The sequence below is a fragment of the Carcharhinus amblyrhynchos genome, chromosome 13 (genome assembly GCF_965287045.1).
Source record: "Carcharhinus amblyrhynchos chromosome 13, sCarAmb.v2.hapA, whole genome shotgun sequence".
Lineage (NCBI taxonomy): Eukaryota > Metazoa > Chordata > Chondrichthyes > Carcharhiniformes > Carcharhinidae > Carcharhinus > Carcharhinus amblyrhynchos.
This window is the reverse complement of record NC_137336.1, coordinates 8,680,556-8,698,457: the sequence shown is the minus strand read 5'-3', so window position 1 is coordinate 8,698,457 and position 17,902 is coordinate 8,680,556. Positions and strand designations below refer to the sequence as shown.

General features: G+C 47.8%; 1 protein-coding gene across 1 annotated transcript in view; it reads left to right on the top strand.

Annotated features, from left to right (window-relative positions):
* The first annotated feature begins 16,577 nt into the window (after positions 1-16,577).
* The window catches only part of synpo (synaptopodin), an 85,213-nt gene continuing 83,888 nt past the window's right edge, over positions 16,578-17,902 (top strand). Inside the window, exon 1 of the mRNA XM_080201262.1 lies at positions 16,578-16,702. The gene's annotated coding sequence lies outside the window, so the exon portion shown is untranslated. The remainder of the gene's footprint in view (positions 16,703-17,902) is intronic.

The window sequence follows — 17,902 nt, the reverse complement described above, 5'->3', positions numbered from 1 at the left end:
GTCCCAATAATAAAGGGAGTAGGGGGTGTGAGTATGGTTGGTGGCGTTCTGGCAAATAGGGTCCAGGTGAAGGCTGGGATGAAGGCACTTTATCTGAATGCATGAAGCATTCGGAATAAAGTGGATGAGCTGGTGGCGCAGATCAGCACAAATGGATATGATCTGGTGGCCATTACAGAGACGTGGCTGCAAGGTGACAGGGACTGGGAGCTGAATGTCCAGGGGTATCAAGTGTTTAGGAAGGATAGGCGGGAGGAAAAAGGGGGGGGGCGTAGCTCTGCTGTTTAAGGATAGCATCAGGGTGGTAGCAAGGGATGATATAGGAACCAAAGAGCAGAAAGTGGAATCGTTGTGGGTGGAGATTAGGAACAGCAAAGGGAGGAAGACGCTGGTGGGTGTCGTCTATAGGCCCCCGAATAATGATCTGGAGGTGGGGCAGGCTGTTAACGCGCAAATAAGTGTGGCGTGCAGGAATGGAATGGCCATAATTATGGGAGATCTCAATCTACATATTGATTGGTCGACCCATGTTGGACGCGGTGGGCTCGAGGAGGAGTTCTTGGAATGCTGCCGGGATAGTTTCCTTGAACAGTGTGTGTTGGAGCCGACGAGGGAGCGAGCTATCTTGGATCTGGTGTTATGTAATGAGGCGGGTAGAATTAGGGACCTTGCGGTGAAGGATCCTCTTGGAGAGAGTGACCATTGTATGGTGGAGTTTCTGGTGCAGATGGAGGAGGAGAAAGTGGGTTCCCGGACACGTGTCCTTTGTTTGAACAGAGGGGAGTACGGTAGGATGAGAGAAGAATTGGCGAATGTGGACTGGGGGAGCGCGTTGGAAGGTAGGTCTGCTGAGGAGCAGTGGAGGATCTTTAAGGAGATCTTTCTTGGTGCTCAGCAGAAATTTATTCCGATGGTTAAAAGGGACCGTAGGAGGAGAGGTAATAAGCCGTGGATAACGAAGGAGGTGAAGGAAAGTGTTAAATTAAAAGCGGAGGTGTTTAGAGTAGCTAAGAGTAGTGGGCGAGAAGAGGATTGGGAGAGGTTAAATGTCAACAAAGATTGACAAAGAAGTTGATAAATTTCTCGGCTAGGGGACCCACAATTTCCCCCCTAGCCTCCCACAATATCCTGGAATACACTTCATCAGGTCCCAGGGATTTATCTACCGTGATGTGCTTTAAGACATCCAGCATGTCCTAGATGGATGGACAGATGGAATGGTAGATGAATGGATAGATGGATGGATGGATGGATAGATAGACAGATAGATAGACAGATAGATAGAGAGATCGATAGATAGATAGATAGATAGATAGATAGATAGATAGATAGATAGATAGATAGATAGATAGATAGATAGATTCGTCAGCCATTGGCATGTTTGGCAAAACAGCTGCCAAATTTGAACACAGTAAGATCCCATTACCACCAGTGTGACGCTGAACTGCCCTCGCCTGTCCTTGTTGGTTGGCTCGAATGTTGGGGGGTGCTGCACTGTTCCTGCCTCACAACAGCTGCTCTGCACTGGAGTAATCGAGTGTGGGTGCTGTCACTTTAACTGTTGCCGCGAGCACTGAAGGTGTTGCAAAAATGCAAGTCATGTACCTGAATAAATCTCCAGTAAATTCCATACAGCGGGTATGTCAGTGACAGTAGGGTGGGAATAGGGAGTTCCCTCGTCCATCAACATGAGTTATCGTCAATAGACTCGCTTCACCAGCATCATTCCAACTTAATCTGACTCCACCAATGTTGCCAATGGCTACGTGCTCAACTGTCTAAATAAATCCCTGACTCAGGTCAGAAGAATGAAAACAAACAGAAGGAGGCTACATCCAACTCCTAATTCAGCCGTAGTCCTCAGGGTGAAGCACTGGCACCTCTGTGTCGGAAGGTTATGGTTCAAATCCCAGTCCGGGGGAAGGAGCCCAACACTCTCGGCTGAGACCAGTGCAGGTCTGAGGGAGTGCTGCACTGTCCGAGGTGCTGGCTTTCAGATCTGACATCAAGTTGCTCACTTTGTTTGGTGGGGAAGATCTCACCGCCGCTATTTTGAAGAGTTTTTCCTCAATCTTTGTCCCTCAGACATTTAAAAGAAATGACCTGGTTATTGTTGTTTGTGGGAGCTTGCTGTGCACAAAATGGCTGCCACACTTCCTGCATTACAAAGTGATCAGTCTTCAATCATGTTCCATTGACTGTGAAACACGTTCGTGATGTCCTGTGGTCTGGAAAGGTGATACACAAGAAGGCAGACTGCTACCTGAATGGCTGTAAATTGGGAGAGGGGAGTGTGCAGAGGGACCTGGGTGTCCTTGTGCACCAGTCACTGAAGGTCAGCAGGCAGGTGTAGCAGGCGCTAAAGAAGGCAAATGGCGTGTTGGCCTTCATTGTGAGAGGTTTCGAGCACAGGAGCAGGAATGTGTTGTTGCAATTACAAAGGGCCTTGGTAAGGACACACCTAGAGTATTGTGCACAGTTTCGGTCTCCTTTTCTGAGGAAGGATGTTCTTGCTCTCGAGGCAGTGTAGCGAAGGTTTACCAGGCTGATTCCAGGATGGCAGGACTGCTGCATGAGGAGAGATTGACTAGGTTAGGATTGCTTTTGCTGGCGTTCAGATGAATGAGGAGGGAATCTCATAGAGACTTGTAAAATTCTAACAGGACTAGACAGGGAAGATGGAGGGAGGATGTTCCTGATGGCGGGAGAGTCCAGAACCAGGGGTCACAGTCTGAGGATTCAGGGTAGACCATTTAGGACGGAGGTGAGGAGATATTTCTTTATCCACAGAGTGGTGAGTCTGTGGAATTCGTTACCACAGAAAGTGATTGGTGTCAAAACATTGAATGTATTCAAGAGGCAGCCGGATGTAGCCCTTGAGGCAAATAGGATCAAAGTTCTGAGGAGAAAGCAGGATTAGGCTATTGAGATGGAGGATCAGCCATGATTGTGATGAATGGGAGAGCAGCTCAAAGGGCCAAATGGCCTCCTCCTGCTCCTATCTTCTATGCTTCTTTGCAAGCCCTTTTCATTCTTGGTTAGAACAAAGAACAAAGAAAAATTACAGCATAGGAACAGGCCCTTCGGCCCTCCAAGCCTGCACTGACCATGCTGCCCGACTTAACTAAAACCCCCCTTTCCGGGACTGTATCCCTCTATTCCCATCCTATCCATGTACTTATCAAAAACAAAGAAAATTAGTTTGGTTGGAATGTTTGGAAAGGAAAGGGAGAGGAATGTGTGTGAGGGGCTGGAGATGAATAGGAGGTGAACATAAGAAATAAATCCACAGGACTCTTAAATCGGCCTCGCAGGTGGAGGAGGTGGTCAAGAAGGCGTATGGTGTACTGGCCTTCATTAATCGAGGGATTGAGTTTAGGAGTCGGGAGGTAATGCTGCAACTTTATAAGACCCTTGTCAGGCCTCATTTAGAGTATTGTGCGCAGTTCTGGTCGCCTCACTATAGGAAAGACGTAGAAGCGATTGAAAGGGTACCGAGGAGATTTACAAGGATGTTGCCTGGACTGGGAGGCATGCCTTATGAAGTTAGGTTGAGGGAGCTGGGACTCTTTTCCCTGGAGAGACGAAGGTTGAGAGGCGACCTGATAGAAGTTTATAAAATGTTGAGAGGAATAGATAGAGTGGATTCTCAGAGGCTATTTCCCCGGGTTGAAATGGTCGCTACGAGAGGACACAGATTTAAGGTGCGGGGAGGAAAGTACAGAAGTGATGTTAGGGGTAAGTTTTTCACTCAGAGGGTGGTGAGTGAATGGAATCGGCTGCCGTCAGTGGTGGTGGAGGCGAACTTGCTGGGGTCTTTTAAAAGACTTCTGGATGAGTATATGGGGTTTAATGGGATTGGGGGTTATAGATAGGTCTATAGATTGGTAGGTGTTGATGTGTTTGGCGCAACTCGTGGGCCGAAGGGCCTGTTTGTGCTGTAGTGTTCTATGTTCTATGTTCTAAGAGCAGGAGTAGGCCATCTAGCCCTTCGAGCCTGCCCCACCATTCAATAAGATCATTGCTGATCTGAAGTGGACCAGTTCCACTTTCCTGCTTTCTCCCCATAACCCTTAATTCCCTTGTCTGTCAAAAACCTATCTACCTGTGACTTAAATATATTTAGCGAGGCAGCCTCCACCACTTCAATGGGCAGAGAATTCCAGAGATTCACCACCCTTTGAGTGAAGAAGTTCCTCCTCAACTCCGTTCTAAACTGCCCCCCCTTTATCTTGAGGCTGTGCCCTCTAGTCCTGCTATCCTTTCTAAACGGGAAGAATCTCTCTATCTCTACCCTATCCATCCCTTTCATTATCTTTTACGTCCCTATAAGATCCCCCCTCATCCTCCTAAACTCCAACGAGTACAGACCCAGTCTATTTAGTCTCTCTTCATAGTCCAACCCCCTCATCTCCGGTATCAGCCTAGTGAAACTCCTCTGCACTCCCTCCAAGGCCAAAATATCCTTGCACAAGTGCGGCGACCAAAACTGCACACAGTTTGAAAGAGGCAAAGAGGACAACAGAGAGATGGGAGAAGGAAGTATGAGGGAGAGGCATGAAGGGATGGAAGGAGTGAAGGGGAGGGTGATAAAGGAGGGGTATGCAGAGAGGGGACAGGTGGGGGAGAAAGGGAGAGGTAGATGGTTAAGGTGTGATGAGGAGCTGTGAGGGGTGAGGAGGTAGGAAGGGAGGGTGGAAGAGAGTTTTAAGTTTATATATTGGTGTCACAAGTGGGCTTACATTAACACTGCAATGAAGTTACTGTGAAAATCCCCTAGTCACCATACTCCAGCGCATGTTCGGGTACACAAAGAGAGAATTTAGCATGGCCAATGCACCTAACCAGCACAACCTTCAAACAGTGGGAGGAAACCGGAGCAACCGAAGGAAACCCATGCAGGCACGAGGAGAACGTGCAGACTCCACACACACAGCAACTGAAGCCGGGAATTGAACCCGGGTCCCTGGCGCTGTGAGGCAACAGTACTAACCACTGTGCCACCGTGCCACCCCAGGAAAAGGAAAGGAAGGTTATGAAGGAGAGGAGTTGAGGGTGAATGAAAGCAAATGGAGGGTGAAGGGGGCAATGGGAGGGTGAAGAAATGTTGTCCTGATCCTCACACCATTATGTGATGCATTGGGAACCTCTGATGGATCAGCTGATACTTTCCAATCCCTCAAATCTATCAGAGAACACCTCAACCTGCACGTTCCCCTCCAAGACACTCACCATCCTGAGTTCACTGTCACTGGGTCAAAATCCTGAAACTCTCTCCCTAACAGCACAGTGGGTGTACCTGCACCAGGGACCACAGCAGCTCAAGAAGGCAGCTCAACACCACCTTCTCACGGGCAATTAGGGATGGGTAATAAATACTGACCTAGCCAGCGATGCCCACATCTCTTGCACAGATAGGTTTAAAAAGCAATCTGAGGCATTACTGGGGATTTGATGCAGAAATTGCTCTGACTCGCCTTGGCTTGAGTCCCAGTGTTTCAGATCAGCTTCTTCCAGCCTGTGCTGAGGGACAGGTTGTGTTAAAGTTTCCACTCAATTCAGTGGAAGGTTCTCCACCTGTTTCCTCTCATCCTCACCGCATCAGTGCTCATTCGAAATAAATCACAGAAAAATAAGCTGTAAAGTAAAACCCCCTGAGGAAAAGAGTGAACAATAAAACAGCCGACACCAAACCAACTGATAATGTAATGTACAAACTCTCTATCCTCCACACTCACACTCACACACATACACTCACACACACACAGTCACATACACTCACACATATACACACACACACTCACACACACACATACATAGACACACACACATTCACATATACTCACACACATGCACACACACACACACACTCTCAGACACTCACACACATACATACACACACACACACATTCACATACACTCACACACATGCACACAAACACACACACTCTCAGACACTCACATACACTCACATACATACACACACACTCACACACATACACACACACTCACACACACGCTCACACGCACTCACACATACTCACACACACACTCTTAGACACTCACATTCACTCACACACACTCACACACACCACACACAAATACACACGCAAACACTCACACACCCACACATTCTCAGGCACTCACACACACTCACACACATACTCACACATTCTCACACACACGATAGCACAGTGGTTAGCACTGCTGCTTCACAGCTCCAGTGACCTGGGTTCAATCCCCAGCTTGGGTCACTGTCTGTGTGGAGTTTGCACATTCTCCCCATGTCTGCGTGGGTTTCCTCCGGGTGCTCCGGTTTCCTCCCACAGTCCAAAGATGTGCCGGTTAGGTTGTTTGGCCATGTTTAAATTGTCCCTTAGTGTCCAGGGATGCGTACGTTAGAGGGATTAGGGGGTAAAATATATAGGAATATGGGGGTAGGGGCTTGGATGGGATTGTGATTGGTGCAGACTCGATGGGCCGAAGGGCCTCTTTCAGCACTATGATCTATGATCATATCATCATAGTTCTATGATCTTTATTCTATGATTCACACACACACTCAGCCTTACACACATGCACTCACATGTAGAGATACATACAAACACATGCATTCATCACACATGCACGTTGATGCACATACAACCACACAAGCCGGCACAGACACATGTGCTCATGCAAAGACATGCATATACACACACAAGCACTCAGTAAGACACAGACAGATTACTGCACACAGACAGCACATTACATGCGAACACAGACACGTGTGCACACAAACATAGACACACACACAGACACTCACGCTCATGGACACAGACTCACGCATACAGGCGCACGCACACAGATGTGCGCACGCACTCGAGAACAAAGCACTTGAAGGAATTTTGTGCACAAGACTCCTCTCAAACAGCCCAGCAGTTGAAGTTTATTCAATTACCCTGCGACTTTTATCTGTCAAACTGACAGGAGATCCCCAGACCCACTGGAGAGTTTGCAAAAATACAGGATACACAGAGAAAGTTATTCATTTCATACAGATTGTACCTTCCAAGGGTAAATCCCGTTCTCTTTGAAATTCAATAGCCCCTGTAGAAATTCTCATTTGGTTTTCATTTGCAGTGCTGAGTCTGGAACTGTTCGCAAAAAGAAAAACAAGAATGCCTTGCGCTGGGTTGAAACTGGGCTTCCGAAAGACAAAGGGGATTTTTGTTGGGGGGTTTTTTTTTGAAAGTAAGGCCTCATTTGGTAGACGGAGCGTGCAGTGTGGGTAATAAGCCAGAATAACCCAGCCCGGATCCCCAGGAGGAACTCCTCGCCTCTGCTGAATGAATTGATCCGTGGGCTGGGAGGGAATGAATGCAGCTGGGAATGCTGCCCGGGGGTCAGCGTCCAGGAAAACCGGCTGGACACGGCGCACGCTTGGCTATCGAGCAGGGATAGGGTCGGTCTGGCCCGTCACACGTCTCATTTTGAAAGCCGATAGGATTGTACAGAAAGTAAAAGGCCCTAGAATTGTAACAAGCTAACAATGAGATGAAAGGGATTTAGTATTAATAATGTCGGCTGTGATAAAAAGTGGCCCTGGGGAGATCTCCGCCCAACTTTCTTTTGGAAGTGGTAGCCACAGTCTCACTTGCACGATCCTCACTGGAAGTCGGCGGGGGAAGGGGAGATTCTCCGGCTACGCACATCCCAAGGCTGGAAATTTCTGTCCAAGCTCAATGCACCTGTAAGTGGTCCGTCAAATTTTCCATCCCACCCGCTACGATTCCCGGGAGAATTTTGGCCTGGGTGTTTTACCTGAGCACCTCCAACAGTGCAGCACTCCCTCAACACTCGCACGGGAGCACCATTTTGCTCTCAGTTGTCTAGGATGGGGTTTTGGGTCACTCGGAGCGAGGGTAACTACAAGTTCGGCCGCAACTGTCCACAACAACCTCAAGTGAGGTGGACGAGGCAGATACATTAGCAACATTTAAGATTTATCTGGGTGGACACATGAACAGGTGGGGGATAGACAGATACAGACAGTTGGGTCTAGATAGGACAATGTGTTCAGCACAGGTTTGGAGGGCCGAAGGGCCTTTTCCTGTGTTTGTGTTCTGTGCTTTGGTCTTTATATTCTGGGAACTGGAAGGGGGCGGATGGGGGAGGAGGATGAAGGGCTTGAGGGAGAATTTCCTTGGATGTTCTCCCAGCTTCCAGTTGGTGGATAGCTAAGGTTCGATCAGTGTAAAGGAGCAGGGCCGATCCACGCGCCAAGGAGTGAGATTTCTCCCTCACCATATCCCCTCCCCCACCCCTACCATCCCATGCCAACCGCCCCCATGGAAACTCAAGGCGCTTGTCATCACCAATGGAGAGAATTGGGTGGGAATTCCAGCTGCTCCACAGATGGTCAAGGCTTGCCTGTTATAATTGGTGAATAGATGTGTAAACAGGAAAGCAGAATAGCCACCTATTACGGCCAAGAGGGTGCAACTGAATATGCCAACCTGTCTCTAGTGGTTACACAGATAATGCTGGGACTCCGAGAATTAAATTACGAGGAAAAGTCATACGCACTAGCATCCTTCCTGAAATTTAGTAGGTTACGCAGTTATTTGATTGAGATTTTTCCAGACATGAGAAGGAATTGATTTGATCTGATTTTGACTTGATTTATTATTGTCACATGTATTAACATACAGTGAAAAATATTGTTTCTTGTGCGCTATACCGACAAAGCATACCGTTCATAGAAAAGGAATGGAGGGAGTGCAGAATGTAGTGTTACAGTCATAGCTAGGGCGTAGAGAAAGACCAACTTAGTGCAAGATAGGTCCATTCAGAAGTCTGACAGCAGCAGGGAAGAAGCTGTTCTTGAGTCAGTAGGTACGTAACCTCAGACTTTTGTATCTTTTTCCCGACGGAAGGAGGTGGAAGAGAGGATGTCCGGGGTGTGTGGGGATTATGCTGGCTGCTTTGCCGAGGCAGCGGGAAGTGTAGACAGAGTCAATGGATGGGATAGGGGAGAGAGGAGATTTTGTTGGGGGGTGGGGGGGGTTGGGTAGCTTCCCTATTTCTGGGCCAGAAACTACATGTCCAGCTCCCACTTTTCGGAACTTGATCGCCAAGGAAGGTGTGGCCACAGAGTTGATCATCATCCTGTAAATCCTCCCAGGGCAGGCGGTAAAAGTGGGAGAGTTTAGGGTCAGTCGGGCTGCAGACGGCAATGGAAAACCACCGCAGTGATGTGCCGAGCGTAATCGTGGCCCAATCCAACTGAAGGCAAAGGTCACCTCTTTGGGCCTGGTACCTGAGGAGGATAAAGAATTTCTACTGGCTGGGTGTTTAGGACCGGTGGGAATTAACAGCAGAAAGTGCTGGAAATACTCAGCAGGTCTGCCGGCAGCTGTGGAGAGAGAAATGTTTGGAGTCTGCCTGACGCTCCTGCAGGAGGATTGGGGGATGTGGGGCTGAGAGTTGGCACATTGGACTCAGTGAGTGAAAGAACGGTGCACTGGGGGTCAGCAAGGAGTGGGGGTGGAGGGGGCGGGTGGAGGGGGGACGGAGTTAACATCACCAGTCCCTGCCGCCTTTTCTCGCCTATGGAACCAAATGCTCTCTCTCTCTCAGGGCCGAAACTCCAGAGCCATGGTTTCGGAGTCTGGGACTTAATAACTATAGCGCCTGAAGTGATTTCACATATTCGGGAGTAAAAGGAGGAGAGGTGGGAATCACTGAGGAAGGAAGGAAGGAAGGAATCGGGATGTCCAATTGATCCAAATGTTTGGATCAGATGTACATCCACGTTGATGAGATGTCAGCTCTGACTGTGTGAGGGTCTGCCTACTCCTGCCCCTAACTTGTACGTTCATAGAAATCATAGAATCATAGAAATCCTACAGTACAGAAAAAGAGGCCATTTGGCCCATCAAGTCTGCACCAACCACAATCCCACCCAGGCCCTACCCCCAGATCTCTACATCTTTACCCATTAATCCCTCTAACCTACACACCTCAAGATACTGAGGACATTTTTTTTTACACAGCCAATCAACCTAACCTGCATATCTTTGGTGTGACACGCCTGCCTCAGAGTCAGAGAGACAGTGGGTCCAAGCCTCACTCGTGAATAATATAATCCCGACACTGCAGGCTGCAGTTCTGAGGGGGCACTGCACTGTTGACAACGTCACATCTTTCACATGAGGTGTTAAATGGAAGGCATGTCTGACCTCTCAGATGGACTTAAGGGGTCCAATGGCACTGTTCTGAAGAATCATAGAATCCCTACAGTGCAGAAGAGACCATTCGGCCCATCGGGTCTGCACCAAGTCTCTGACAGTGCATCTTACCCAACCCCTACCCTAAACCCATAACCCCACATATTTCCCATAGTTAATCCATCTAATCCAGATATCTTGGGACACTAAGGGGCAACTTAGCTTGGCCAACCCCCCTAACCTGCACACCTTTGATCCCCTGATGAAGGAGCAGTGTTCCCAAAGCTCGTGTGACCAACTAACCTGCTGGGCTTTAACCTGGCGTTGTGAGACTTCTTACTGTGTCTTAGGACAAGGAGGGCAGGGGATTCTCTCTACTCCAGGGACAATAGCGATCTCTCAAATAACCCCTCTAAAACAGGTCATTATCGCGTTGTTGCCTGTGGAATCTTGCTGTGTACAAATTTATTTTCTACAATAGTGGCTCCACCTCAGAAGTATTTAATGGACCGAAAAGCTATGAAGGGTGCTAGAGAAATGCAAATTCTTTCTGGAACTAGGAATGGGTGTGTTCTAGGACCCCGATTGCAAAGTGACAGACTTTTCAATGTTTGACTTTGTTCTGAATGTGCAGGCAAGCCACGGGATGGTGCGGTCACAGTTTGATGTCAATTATATCAAACCCCAGGTTGGTTCAGTGCTCTGCGTTCAATCTGACCAGGCACTGATTAGCCAGATGGATTTAATTTGCAAATCCGACAGTTGTTTCAGGAAGAGGAAGCCTGCATGTCATCTGCAGGAGTTTCTGATTTCGTCCAGTCTCGACACAGATGCTTCCCTTGTTCTTGGTGCTTCTGACAGAGAATTGTAGTCATGCAAATTAATTCGAGTCCCACTGCTGCCTCCAAAAATAAAGCCACACAACCTTGAAATATTACATTCCGAGTGAACGCAGTTGATGTGCTGAATCACTCGCTGGCTCCTTACAGAGAGCTCAGAATCTTTTATAGTTCAGAAGGAGGGCCTTCTGCCCATTGAAGCCTAGAGGTCTATAAAATAACGAGGGGCACAGACCAGCTGGATAGTCCTTTCCCAAAGATGGGGGGGTCTAAAATTAGAGGGCTTAAGTTTAAGATGAGAGGGGAGAGATACAAAAGGGGCCAGAGGGGCAATATTTTCACACAGAGGGTGGTGAGTGTCTGCAACAAGCTGCCAGGGGTAGTAGGAGAGGCAGGTACAATTTTGTCTTCTAAAAAGCATTTAGGCAGTTACAGGGGTAAGATGGGTATAGAGGGATATGGGTCAAATGTGGGCAATTGGGATGAGCTTAGTGGTTTAAAAGAAAGGGGCGGCATGGACAAGTTGGGCTGAAGGGCCTGTAAACCTCTATGATTCTAAGCCAATTCTACCTCCACCTTTTCTGTTTATTTCGATCCCATTTGTTTCTTCTTTTATTCACTCTTGGGACATGGGCGTTGCTGGTTGGCCAGCATTTGTTGTCCATCCCTAGTTGCCCGAGGGCAGTTGGGAGTCAATGTCCCTTGAGTCACATACAGGTCAGACCGGGTAAGGATGGCAGATTTCCTTCCCTAAAGGACACCGGAGTCTGCACGTTCTCCCTGTGTGTCTGCATGGGTTTCCTCCGGGTGCTCCGGTTTCCTCCCACAGTCTGAAAGATGTGCTGATTAGATGCATTGGCTGCGCTAAATTCTCCCTCAGTGCCCCTGAACAGGCCGCCGGAGTGTGATGACTAGGGGATTTTCACAGTAACTTCATGGCAGTGTCAATGTAAGCCCACTTGTGACTGATAAATAATCTTAATGAACCAGATGGGTTTCATGGTCATCAGTAGATTCTTAATTCCAGATTTTTTTAAATTGAATTCAAATCCCACCATCTGCCGTGTATCTGGATTAATAATCTAGCGATAATACCACTAGGCCATTGCTTACCCATCTTCTTTGCCTATCTTTCCAATCATTTTCTTCAAGGTAATTACGTCTGAGTTGAAATCATAACAACATAAGAAATAAGAACATAAGAAATAGGAGCAGGAGTAGGCCATCTAGCCCTTCGAGCCTGCTCCGCCATTCAATAAGATCATGGCTGATCTGAAGTGGATCAGTTCCACTTTCCCGCTTTCTCCCCATAACCCTTAATCCCCTTGTCTACCAGAAATCTATCTACCCGTGACTTCAATATACTTAGCGAGGTAGCCTCCACCACTTCAATGGGCAGAGAATTCCAGAGATTCACCACCCTTTGAGTGAAGAAGTTCCTCCTCAACTCTGTTCTAAACTGCCCCCCCCTTATTTTGAGGCTGTGCCCTTTAGTTCTGGTTTCCTTTCGAAGTGGAAAGAATCTATCTATCTCTACCCTATCCATCCCCTTCATTATCTTGTAAGTCTCTATAAGATCCCCCCTCAGCCTTCTAAACTCTAACGAGTACAGGCCCAGTCTATTTAATCTCTCCTCATAAGCTAACCCCCTCATCTCCGGTATCAGCCTGGTGAACCTTCTCTGTACTCCCTCCAAGGCCAATATATCCTTTCACAAATAAGGGGACCAAAACTGCACACAGTACTCCAGCTGCGGCCTCACCAGTGCCCTGTACAGTTGCAGCAAGACCTCCCTGCTTTTATATTCTATCCCCCTCGCTATAAAGGCCAACATTCCATTCGCCTTCTTGATCACCTGCTGCACCCGCAGACTGGGTTTTTGCGATTCGTGCACAAGGACCCCCAGGTCCCTCTGCACCGTAGCATGCTGCAGCTTTTCACTCTTTAAATAATATTCCATCCTATTATTGTTTCTACCAAAGTGGATAACCTCACATATGCTAACGTTATACTCCATCTGCCAGGTCCTTGCCCACTCGCTCAGCCTATCCAATGGTACCCACTCTCCTCGTGTCACCATGCGTTCAATACACTATCTTTCACATGTTAGAGATGTATTCATACAGCACAAAAGGAGGCCATTTGGCCCATCACATGGCATAGACAGTAGCTTTATCCAAAAAGTTCCACTATTCTTGCTCTTTGTCCGTTACACTGCAAATTTTTCCCTAAAAATATTTATCCAATTCCCTTCCATCGCCATCGGTACTCATCACAGTTTCAGGCAGGTCCAGTCACAAGAACTCGCAGCATTAAGAAGCATCCTTCCATTTGCCACTGCAATTGCCCCCAATCTGGGTCCTGTGGTACTAACCATGCTGCCACTGGGAGCTATTCCTTCTTGTTTCCTCTTGGAAAAGTCTTAAACGCCTCCATCAAATCTGTTCCTAATCTTCTCTGCATGCAGGAAAACAGTCTATCAGAAATCTATCTACCCGTGACTTAAACATATTTTCATTCTTCATTCCGTCCATGTGAATTGGAGCACCTCATCCATGATGTCAGATCAATCCAAGGCACCTGGGAAAACTCTCATCGCCCCATCCAACCCCCAGTCCCCACCCTCCCAGCCCCCCCGCACCACCCCCCCCAACCCCCCACCATCACTGATCACTTCTTCACATTGTGAATCCTTTACATCCACCAAAGAGACCAGTTCAGCGCCTCCATCAAAGGATCCCTGACAATGCAGCACTCCTTTAGTGATGGCTTTGTGACTGGCAGTCACATTTATGAGTTCCCTGGCCTGGGACTTGAACCCACAACCACTGAGAGAAAAAAACAGGCCCAAATTGTGATGGAAATTACACCCAGGTCAACTGATATTGTAGTGGAGGACTTACCCCTGTCTACATCAACAAGGATGAAGTAGAAATGGTCAAGAGCTTCAGGTTTCTAGCTGTCTAGATCACCAACAACCTGTCCTGGTTCCCCCATGTTGACACTATAGTTAAGAAAGCCCACCAACGCCTCTACTTTTCCGAAGACTAAGGAAATTTGGCCTGTCAGCTACGATTCTCACCAACTTTTACAGATGCACCATAGAAAGCATTCTTTCGAGTTGGTATCACAGCTTGGTATGGGCTCCTGCTCTGTCCAAGATCGCAAGGAACTACAAAAGCTCGTGACTGTAGCCCAATCCATCACTCAAACCAGTCTCCCATCCATTGACTCTGTCGACACTTCCTGCTGCCTCGGAAAAGCAGCCGGCATAATTGAGGACCCCACAAGACATTCTCTCTTCCACCTTCTTCCGCCAGGAAAAAGATGCAAAAGCCTGAAGTCATGTACCAACTGATTCGAGAACAGCTTCTTCCCTGTTACCATCAGACTCTTGAATGGACCTACCTCGCACTAAGTTGATCTTTCTCTACACCCTATCTATGATTGTAACACTATGTTCCGAACCCTCTCCTTTCCTTCTCTATGAATAGTTTGCTTTGTTGGTATTGCACACAAAAAACAATATTTTTCACTGTATGCTAATACATGTGGCAATAATAAATCAGATTAAATGACATTGGTTGAAAATGGAAAATGTGGAGGGGGAAATAGCTGAGAGTTGGCTGGAATGAGTTAATTAGGAGAAAGAAAGCAAATAGAACCTTACTTATGGAATATTTTTATTTCAACATCCTGGACAGGCAACTGCAGTGTGTGGGAATATGGAACAAGCATCTCATTAAGACGGATACCTCCAGGGACCTCTAACCAGGTCTTGTGAGCAAAAACCTGGTTGAAAAAATTGTGTCAAACATCTTCAATAAATCAGAACTATGAGTCAGGATTTCTCGGCCAATTTTCCTGCTCTGCCCATATGAAAGACCAAATTAAAATGTTTAATTTGATCGGAAAAACTCCACACAGAGCTCCTGCCAAAGACGCAGCGGATACAGGGCTTGATGCCAGCGCTACACATCGTGAGCCAAACTGACTTCATGGCTGTCACATTGCCCTCGGCAAGGAAGGGCGGGATATCTGTTCTCCAGGTGCAAATCACGTGCTGAAAATGGGTGTGTGCCTTCACTAGTGGTGGCACGGTGGTTAGCACTGCTGCCTCACAGTGCCAGGGACCCGGTTTCGATTCCAGCCTTGGATGACTATCTGTGTGTAGTCTGCATGTTCTCCCCGTGGCTGCATGGGCTTCCTCCGGGTGCTCCAGTTTCCTCCCACGGTCCAAAGATGTGCCAGCTGGGTGGATTAGTCATGCATTGCCCCTTAGTGTCCAAAGATGTGCAGGTTGGGTGGATTGGCCACGTAAATTGCCCCTTAGTATCCAAAGATGTGTAGGTTAGCAGGATTAGCAGGGGTCACTGTTTAAGGATACAGGGTAAACATTTTAGGACTGAGATGAGGAGAAGTTTCTTCACCCAGAGAGTGGTGAACCTGGCATTCATTACCGCACAAAACAGTTGAGGACAAAGCATTGCATGTTTTCAAGAAGGAATTAGATAAAACTCTTGGGGAGAAGAGGGTCATAGATATGAGGGGAAGGTGGGATCAGGCTATTGAGTTGGGTGAATGGCTGAGCAAGCTCAAAGGCCGAATAGCTTCCACTTGTTCATAGAATCGTAGAACCCTACAGTGCAGAAAGAGGCCCTTCAGCCCATTGAGTCTGCTCCGAACACAATCCCACCCAGGCCCTACCTCCATATCCTACATATTTTACCCACTAATCCCTCCAACCTACGCATCTCAGGACACTAAGAGACAATTTTTTTTTAGGATGGCCAATCAACCTAACCCGCACATCTTTGGACTGTGGGAGGAAACCAGAGCACCCAGAGGAAACCCACGCAGACACGAGGAGAATGTGCAAACTCCACACAGACAGTGACCCGAGGCCGGAATCGAACCCGGGCCCCTGGCACTGTGAGGCAGCACTGCTAACCACTGTGCCACCATGCAGGACAATCCCAGATGGGTAGGCGAACCACTCTAACTGACCAGCACTGCAGACCCTCATTGATTCCCCTCTCTTGCTTTAAAATGACTGACAAAATCAGCAGTGGGGTGGGGGGAGAAAAGTGGTTAGAAAATAGAATTTATTACAAAAGAAGGTTCCAATCTGACCACTCTCCTATGATAAGTAGACATTGCACTCTTTCAAAAGTTAAAGAGGGAATTCTGCCAAGATACAGAGTGATCAGTAATATCAGAATGTGTTTTCACTGGTTTCACTCTTTCTGTAACGATGTCTATTCTGTAAACCTTGTAATTTGACCTCCACACAGGTCTGAGGCAGTTTGATTTTCTTTAATGAATAAATGTGTACAGCAATGACTTCTGCTTGAGACTTCTCAGCAGCTGTAACCAGTTTAGTCTCTTCCCTTCAGTTTGAGTCCAGCTTATGTGGGTCAACAAAAGAAATAGTGTTTCAGCAAGAACCTTAAATCCACCTCCCTCCCTCCTCCCTCCCCAGTCTGTCTCCTCCCTGCCTGTAAGTGAAACCTCCGTGCCGTGAGGTACAGAGTATTGTGAATAAGATATCTTCATTCTGACAGGAGGGCAGAGACATAACTCTCCCTTTCTCTCCCTCTCTCTCCTCCTCGCTCTCTGAGCACTGGTCAGCGCAGCCCCTTCAGTCCACAGGTAAGGATGTGCAAGACTTCTTTTCTTTGCCCTTTTCCCTCCTTGTAGTAAAATTGGGTAGCAAGAGGCGGGTGGGGAATTGAAAGATAAAAGCAGGACAAAGTATTGGAAAATAGGTGATGGGGGCTTGCCACTTGGAAGGCAAGTGAGAGAAGCAAACGACGGCAATCTGCGGAGGCACAGAGTGGAGCGGTTTTTTGAAGAGGTGACGAAGGATGTTGATGTGTGGGAACCAGACTGCGTTAGTCAGCTTCCTCCCCTCCCCCTCGCAGGTAATCCTCTCCTCGAAGGGCAGTCAGCTCCTGGGCGAGAAAGGCAACTACCAAACTGGCGATTTAGCAGGACCAAGAACGCTTCTGTCCGATGACTAAGCTGAGGGCTGAGGATCAGCCTCAGAAGCTGTGGAGAATGAGGATTGGGAGATGGGGTGAGGCGGGGGGGGGCTGTGGTGGAATGAATTGGGGATTTGTGAACTGGGACTGATAAGATTTCTGCTGGGTAAAGGCTGCGGAACCGAGGCAGGTAAATGGAGTTAAGGTGCGCCCGTGATGGAGTTGAGTGAGCCGAAGGAGGTTCGAGGAGCTGAGTGGCCTCCTCCTGTCCCCACAGCACAAGACACCAGTTAGTGGGTGGGCATTTTAAACGAATGTCTGGCATTCCTTCCTGCGCTGCAATTAGGTTAACACGTCAATGGTTACTGAGAAAGCAGGGATGAATTAAAGCTTGCTCCTGTTCTTCATTATTTATATACAGAAATGTGTTTATGTTCATGTATGGAGGCTCTGTGAACCGGGTCTGCAGCTAGGAACCAGCCGAGTTTACAGAGCAGGTCAGAGGTAATCAGTTGGAATCATCTGTAAAGGTAAACGTTAATGATTCATGGGGATGGCTGCATGGGTTTGCTGTGTCACACCTTCCCAACAATGCCAAAACCGCGCAAACCCCCACCTGGGACATCTCCCCCGTACAAAGCACGGGCTTTGTTGGACTTCCTCAGGGATTGTGTCGCAACCTGTCTGTCTGGAAGACAGCAGAATATCCGATCCTTAAAATAAAACACCCCTAACAGGGTGAAACACACCAGTTCCCTCCAACACTTCTGGCAGCATCTGTGAGGAGAGAAAAGAACTGATGTTTCAAGTCCAAATGATCCTTGATCAAAGGGTTATCTGGGCTCAAAACATCAGCACTTTTCTCTCC